The sequence below is a fragment of the Pholcus phalangioides genome, unplaced genomic scaffold (assembly GCF_987345545.1).
Source record: "Pholcus phalangioides strain wild (caught in Gottingen) unplaced genomic scaffold, Ppha-v1.0 ptg000007l_1, whole genome shotgun sequence".
In the NCBI taxonomy this organism is placed as follows: domain Eukaryota; kingdom Metazoa; phylum Arthropoda; class Arachnida; order Araneae; family Pholcidae; genus Pholcus; species Pholcus phalangioides.
Window position 1 is genome coordinate 38835347 of NW_028301600.1, and position 7637 is coordinate 38842983.

Below are 7637 nucleotides of genomic sequence, written 5' to 3' on the forward strand. Positions count from 1 at the left end.
CACTTTTCTTTAAAAAATACATTATATAGAAGGTACCAAATATGCAGTCACAGTTATAATCATTGCATTATTATGAAACTCAACATAAATATTATTTTTTATTAGGTAGCAATATAGTGATGCGAATATATATCAATAGTGAAGCGTTTATTTGATGCAAATTGGTCTATTTGACTTTTCAAACTCTTTCTTTAAATTTTAAATTGATCTTTCTATTTTACATTCTCAATTTTTGAAAACTAATTATAAATAAAGGAAAATATCCGAAGAAAATAAGGCCACTTTGTAGCACCTACTCATGACTAACAGAACACAATTTCACAAACACTGACTACGCCTATATGATGATAAAAGACTTCAAGACTCAAAGTTTTTGTTAAATTTAAATTGCTGCTCTTATGAGGCTAGAAGCTAATATTTCACCGAATAAATTCAAGCTATATATGCAATTCTATCACACAGTAGACAGCAGTCAGAAAAACAATCGAAAGAGGCTTATGAAAAGACTGTTTTTAACACATTGTTTTTTTATTTTCATCTCCCCAAGTTATGCATCAATTGAAAGAATATTTTCAAATTTTGTTATCTTAGACATCATCTTGGCACAGATAGGGCAGCTAAATTAGTTATGTGTTATCGAATGTTAAAAGGAGCAGCTGCGCTTGATTATTAGTGCTCAATTATTATGTAAGTTTAATTTCACACATTCTGTAGTCATATCTATTACTTTTTTCTAATTTTCATGTGACAAATTGTTATCCCATTCTTGTATCTTTCATGTTTTCATAAATCTAATATCTAACCTCAAGACAGTTCAGTTTTCAATTGATAATCTGATATCAGCCATACAACCCTTTACATATACTGTTTTGAATTTCAAAATTTTGTTATATTTTATTTAATTAATAATATAATTTATGTAATATAAAGTTTATTATTTGATTATAGAAGTTACCTCTTCATCAAATTGTAAAGTTTTCACTTATAGTTATAAATAGGAGGTTTTGGACACTACTGTAAAAACCATGGTTTTTATCGTACTGTACAAAACCTTGTCCCAACCCTGGTTAGAAATAATTAAAAATTGAAAAAAGCAAAAAACAAAATGGCGTACACAAATAATTTATAATTTTACTTAGTTCAATGAAGATATACATTGAAAAAATAATTTGAAAAATTAAATTTAATAGTTTTATATACAGTATGATAGTACTCTATTGTTTTCTTATGCATAAAAAACTAGCGCGCATATATGCGCTTCTGTGATAATGGCCAGGAAAATTCAGTACATATATGCGCTTATGATGCAAATGGGTTAATCACCTTGTGTGATAGAGCCTGGGTGTCTCTCGGGCAGTGCTGATAAAAAAAACTGGAGTAAAAGGGAGAAGAATTTTCTGTATTTATGTGTATGCCGCACCTTTATTTCCTCAATGACAGGATGAATGCAATTTTTTTTAAAAATTCATCTCGTACCCAAAAACTTAAGGAAAATTTTCAACACTAAAATAATATTGAAGGTTCTGGAGCGAACTCGGACTTCAATTTAAATAGTTAATAATTACTTAAATTTCAAGTTAGAAGTCAAGTTATAGGAATTACTTATTGAGAATTGACTATATGGAAGTAGAAAAATCAACATTTTCTTTTGCTAAGCATTCTCTTTCATTCCTTAATATTTCATTATCAGTTATTGCAGGGCTTGAAAAATCCCAGGTGCTAAGTCGCCATGGTGACTGAAATCAGTACTAGTGCCTGAAATTTTCTGTATGTGATTGCTAAATTGGAGTGTACAAATGACACAAAATTTTCTGATTTCATAACTGTGTTTTCTAACATAAGAAAGGATATAAAGTTCAGGAAAAGTAAAAGAAACCATTATTTTAAACTGTTCTTCTTTAGATTAAACTCATCCTTGGCTTTAAGAAATTTGGCTAACGCCTAAAAAATTTTCCCCCATTTGTGAAGCTTTGGGTTAATGAAATTTGAATATGCAAGTTATATGATCACATTGAAACATCTGCAGTGGAACTGCGGTTAACGAGCTTAATTTGTTCCACCTAACTGCTTGTTATCTGAATCGCTCATATTTTATCGAATCAAACTTTCCCATAGGAAATAATAGGAACTCTGATAATTCGTTCCACAATTATTCATTCACACAAAAGAGACTAATAAAAAAAGGCATTCAATCAATAATAGAGAATAATAATAATATAATAAATATAAACAATACACATTGTCATTTTTCATTGGCGACTTTTTTCCCCAGAAAAAAAAAGTAGAGGACGACTGGTAATCTAGTTTAACCAAACTCCCCCACCCCTAAGGTTATTGTTAGCAGCTTACAAGACTATGTAGGAGGGTAGAAGGTGTTCCCCCCCCCTCCTTGTTGACAAACACATTTCTGTACTGAATGCTCTAATTGGATATAGCACAGTAGACTCGGTAACTCGACACCATAAAAAGTATCGACAAACATGTCGACTTAAGCGGATGTCAAGTTAGCGGGGTTTCGCTCTAAATTTTTGTCTGATCGTTTTTGTGTATGTAATTATATGCATTCAAACAATTCGATTAAATAAAATACTAATTTTCTCATTAATTTTAATGCAGGGTTGTTTCATAATAGAATCAAAACATATAAAAAAATTTACCTCATGAAAAATAATCAAGTATATTTGTTTGTTTTTCTTTCCGCAGAGAAAACATAAATTCTCCTACACTATTTAGTTTATCTCGAGATTGTTTGGCTTTTTTCCTGAATGCGTAGGAATCGACGTATCACATCTACAGCTTTTAATGCATCATGACGAGATGGTGTAGATACTTCTTCATCGGAACTTTGTGATTCTATTTTTTCGGAACATGAAGCACTTCCTTTTTGACATTGATTCTAGAATATTGTCGTCTTCTAAAAGTCCTGAAGTTACAAGATCAAAGTCAACGTTCACAAATTCATCCTTCGGATAAATTATAGTTTTCAAAAGACTCAAACAAAAACCAACATGACAAAAGCAGTTCCGAATCGTGGCACTAGTGACTAACTTCCAAGCAGAATCAATCATTTCAGTAGCATCTAAAACAGGAATTTCTACATCCATTCCAACATCCACAAATTCAAATTTCTTTTGGTCTAATTTTCTGTAAAAAGTTTTCATACTTAGGATAATTCCTTGATCCAGTTGTGAAATTGCTGTTGAATTAGGTGGTAAAAAACATAATTTAATTGCAGAAAGGTCCGTTATTTTTGGATGAGCGGTGCAATTATCCAAAATAAATAAAACTTTTCTCACTTGAAAATTTTCTATCTAACTTCCTCAACCATTGTTCGAAAATCTCTGATGTCATCCATGCCTTTTTGTTGCCATCATAGTCCACAGGAAGAGTTTTAACATTTTTAAAACACTGCAGGTTTTTTGATTTTCCGATAACTAACGGTTTCAATTTTTCAGAACTGTCTGAGTTTGCAGCCAAAAGAACTGTCAAACAATCTTTGTGTTTTTTACCTCCTTCACATTTTTCACTTTTGAAGGCAAGCGTTTGGTTAGGCAAAAGGCGAAAAAATAAACCTGTCTCATCACAATTAAAACACACATCTGCATCTTTATACCCTTCTATCATTGGTTTCAGACTATCATTCTTCCAATTTTCAACAGTTTGAGATGCAAAGATATGCTCTCTCCACAAACTTTCCTAAAAGCAATGCCATGGCGCTCTTTGAATCGGGTCAACCATCCACTGCTCGCAGTAAAATCACCTTTATTGAGACTTTTTGCGAAATCCTTTGCTTTCTCTTGAATTATTGGTCCTGATAATGGGATTGAGCAGATTTGAACCACAAAAGAGTTGCTTCTTATATGTCACGGAAGTCTGATTTTCTTGTGCGTTATCTACTTGGTTCATAAGATTCAAATGCTGACAAAATGTTTTCCTTATTTTTGGCAAATGTTGAAATAGTGTTCTGTACACCTCCATATTTCACGAGTTCACTCTGAGTTTTACCCGATTCTAGTTTTTTTTTCAAAATTTCAACTTTCGATTTTAAACTTTAAGTGTCAAGTTTGCATGGAGCCATTGTATTCACGGCCATCGACACTCAAGATGAAAACCAAATGACATATTCAGCATCTAACAAGGCTTTAGCTCTTTTTCTTTTACTCCTTTTCCAAGAAATCGTAAAACTGAGTTCTACCAATTGAACATTTTGCAATCAGTTATGTGAGAACAAAAAACAGAATTGTTGCCCAAATCCCAGTTGCAAGTATGAAGATCATACGCCCCATTTGGTCAAATAAAATGTATGGTCATTGTACTTGCAACCAGGATTTGTTTCGGATATCACTACCAATTGGTTACTGTTATCAGAAATCCTGAGTCTTGATGAGATCATATTAAGCGGCTCTTACTCTGTAATTAAATATTGGTTAACGAAATTTGAGTGTGCAGGTCATATGATGGAATTTTTTCTCAAAGTGGCAAAATTTCACAGATGGAGATTATTGAAATCCTGGAAATAACAATAGTTTTTTCTTCTTTTTAACTCCAGAGATTATGATATTATAATTAGAGACAAATAATTTGAGTGTTATATATTTATACAATATAAAATTGACAAAATTGTTGGAACTGAGACAAACATGGTAGTTTGACCTGATTTTGGATCTCTATAAATTTAGGTTTTAAAAGTGTCAAACATACAGTTTACATAAAGATTACCTCATGATTAACTTTTTATGCATGTTTGAACTTCAGTATACTTTCCAAACAGAATTCTAGTACTTACTGAAAACTAGGAAAAGCAATCACAGTGTAAATATTTATTTAGAGCACTGACATTTACTTTAAATTATGATTTAAAAAGGGAGAAACAATCATTAAGTCAGTTATCAATTACTTGTCTCAAACATTTGAGTTCATCAAGAAATTTTCATTTATTTCACATTTGTTGATCTTGACACACAAAGGAAATATATCGAAATTTAAACGTTTCGGGGTTGTACCTTGAATCAATCCTATAAAACCGAAACCTTCATATGTGTCATATAAAATTTGAAACATACCTTTTCACTACGTGTCGTAATACACAGTAAATAAGGTCAATCATGTTAGCATTCAATGTTAAATCAAATCCATTCATCGCAATTGGGATTGTTGTCAAAACACAAAATGATGCGGCTTCAAAGCAATCACCCGCCAAATATCATAACACTTCTGTGGAATCAAATCACACAATCGACATGAAATAATAACTGTAGTGGAAAGATATTGTTATAGAATACTCGCCGACAATGTAGGTAAGCAAAAATACGTACCTTTTTTACCCGTAATGATGTCTTTATTAACATAATACAGTACAGGCCGATACGAGTTAACGGAATAGCGAGATACTTTGGATGCCAGGTTTATCTCTTCCTACTCATAATATCCCTTGCCAGATTCATGAATTCAAATTTTTATAAACTCAATTCGATAAACTAAAGGCTTTTCTCTTTACGTCATAACTACTATCAACATCACTTCAAGGGGCAAGCACAGGATGATTCCACGGGACGATTCTCATGGTTTTTTGTTTTCCACATTATAAATTAATGATAAAGGGGCCCGTGATAGTCTAAAAGTAGACTGATAGCACTTATAGTCTGAAGCATGGAGGAAAGAATAACAGGAGGTGACGTGACCAGCGTGTCCGTTGAGAAAGCATGGGGAATCGGGGTTGCCAGATGAAGCCAGTGATCGCTCTATTAAAGGGACCAAGTAAGCCCAAACAAACCGTGGCTTCCCATGCTTTCCTATGAGAAACATCCCCGTTTTAAAAAAAACATTTAAAAATTTACTGTTCACTTTAGGAACTCGATTTTTTTTCCTCAAATTCTGTGGATATATTTATACAATTGAACGGGAGCTTTTACAATTTTAGTCGTTATTTATTTTTCGAATATTAACTTCAGCAACATGGAACCTTTTGCAAAAATAACCAAAATTTACTCATATCTTTTGCTACGAAATTTCTTTTCAGCATTTTAATTCTAAAAAACATTTTGCCAAAGCATCTAACACCTCAGTACCGAGAGAGAGACAATGGTTAAAGACACTTGAACAAGCGGTGTTTGAAAAAATCTGACTTTTTTTTGTGAAAAGAGCATTTCAATGCAAAATATTAGCATATATAATGTCTTTCAGCGGTTTATATTAAAATAGTGTAGAAATACTTCCAGTCCAGGTAGAACAAAAACTCAAACACAGACAATTTTAAATGTCACAGTTTCGAATTGAAATTATTCAATTCGAAACTGTGTTTTTTGTCAAATTTTCGTACACATACCACTTTAAAAGCAAAGTAATAGGTACAAAATGAACAGGACAAAACAGCCCAAGAGATTATTTTCCTAAATACTATAGGCCAGAGAGATGAGGCCCACCGCGGCTCGTAGAACAAGTTTTCATTGTTAATATTTTTTTCTCAATACTACATCCACATAGTGGAAGGTTCGGATGGGTGGTATATATTTCAGAAATGCGTGTTCAAGAATATCAGACTGAAACGGAAGAACGGTGGCGAAATTTGTATAGCCTACAAGCAGCAAAACCATAAATACACAGTGGCGGAGGATGCTCGAGCACTTCCAGTACTTTGAGGCACGGGAGCGGCAAAATGCTGTTTGCCCGGGTGGCAAAAATCCTATCTACAGCCCTGTCAGAAGGTGCTCGGGCACCTCAGAATTGATTCAGAAATCAAAATTCCTCATCAAAAACTTACGACAAGCGCTCATGGGCCTGAAACACTTTCAAAATGCTCCGGATATATCATAATGATGAACGAAACAAAAAGGCAAAATAAAGAGTTAAAAGAAAAAATTATAAAAATTGAATTTTATTTTGAGCTTCATATTATTTTAATTAATGATAGATTGATATATGATAGATGATAGATTAATATAGATAATCATAGACATTAATGAGATACATCGAATTTTTAAAATAAATTGAAGGCACTGAACTAAAAACGTATAACGAGTTGAGAGTGAAAAATGATCTTCTCCTTTCAAAAATAAATTAAAATTATAACAACCCCTTGTATAAGGGTAAGGTTTTGTCTTTCCTAGGGTGACCATACGTCCCGTATTTCCCGGGACAGTCCCGGTATTTTCTATTTTTTTGGCCGTCCCGACTTTTTAGCAAAAGTGTCCCGGTTTTTCCCGTATTTTACACGAAGCCTACTTGAATCTTTATTCTTTATTGAAGTCAAAGATTGAAATTATTTTTCAACTCATAAATTATGTTATGATAATTACAACTATAAATGAGAATATTAATCTCCCACATTTGTCTTGGTGAACGTTTTTATTGTGGAATTCATTTTTATCCACTACAATTTGCAGTAATGTTTCATTTCCCGCCTTTGGGATTTTTCGTAACTTCGGAAATATTTGGCATCTTTGTTCGGTTTTGGCGTCATTTTTGGCAATAATAGGCGATGTCCCGTATTTTCCCGTATTTCGCTCGAAGAAATATGGTCAGCTTCCCCATTATCGGATCATGTCCTCCATTATCGGATCATGTCATGGAGGAATGAATAACAGGAGGTGACGCGCCAGCGCCTCCGTTGAGAAAGCATGGGGAATCGGGGTTGCCAG

The 7637-nt window shown here is 33.1% G+C and overlaps 1 protein-coding gene across 2 annotated transcripts in view; it reads right to left on the reverse strand.

The window, feature by feature from the left end:
* The window catches only part of LOC149085251 (uncharacterized), an 88226-nt gene extending 82813 nt beyond the window's left edge, over window positions 1–5413 (reverse strand). Inside the window, exon 1 of one of the 2 annotated variants that reach the window (XM_089233153.1) lies at window positions 5316–5413. The gene's annotated coding sequence lies outside the window, so the exon portion shown is untranslated. The remainder of the gene's footprint in view (window positions 1–5315) is intronic. The other variant, XM_089233154.1, reaches the window with a different exon arrangement.
* Window positions 5414–7637: the final 2224 nt, after the last annotated feature.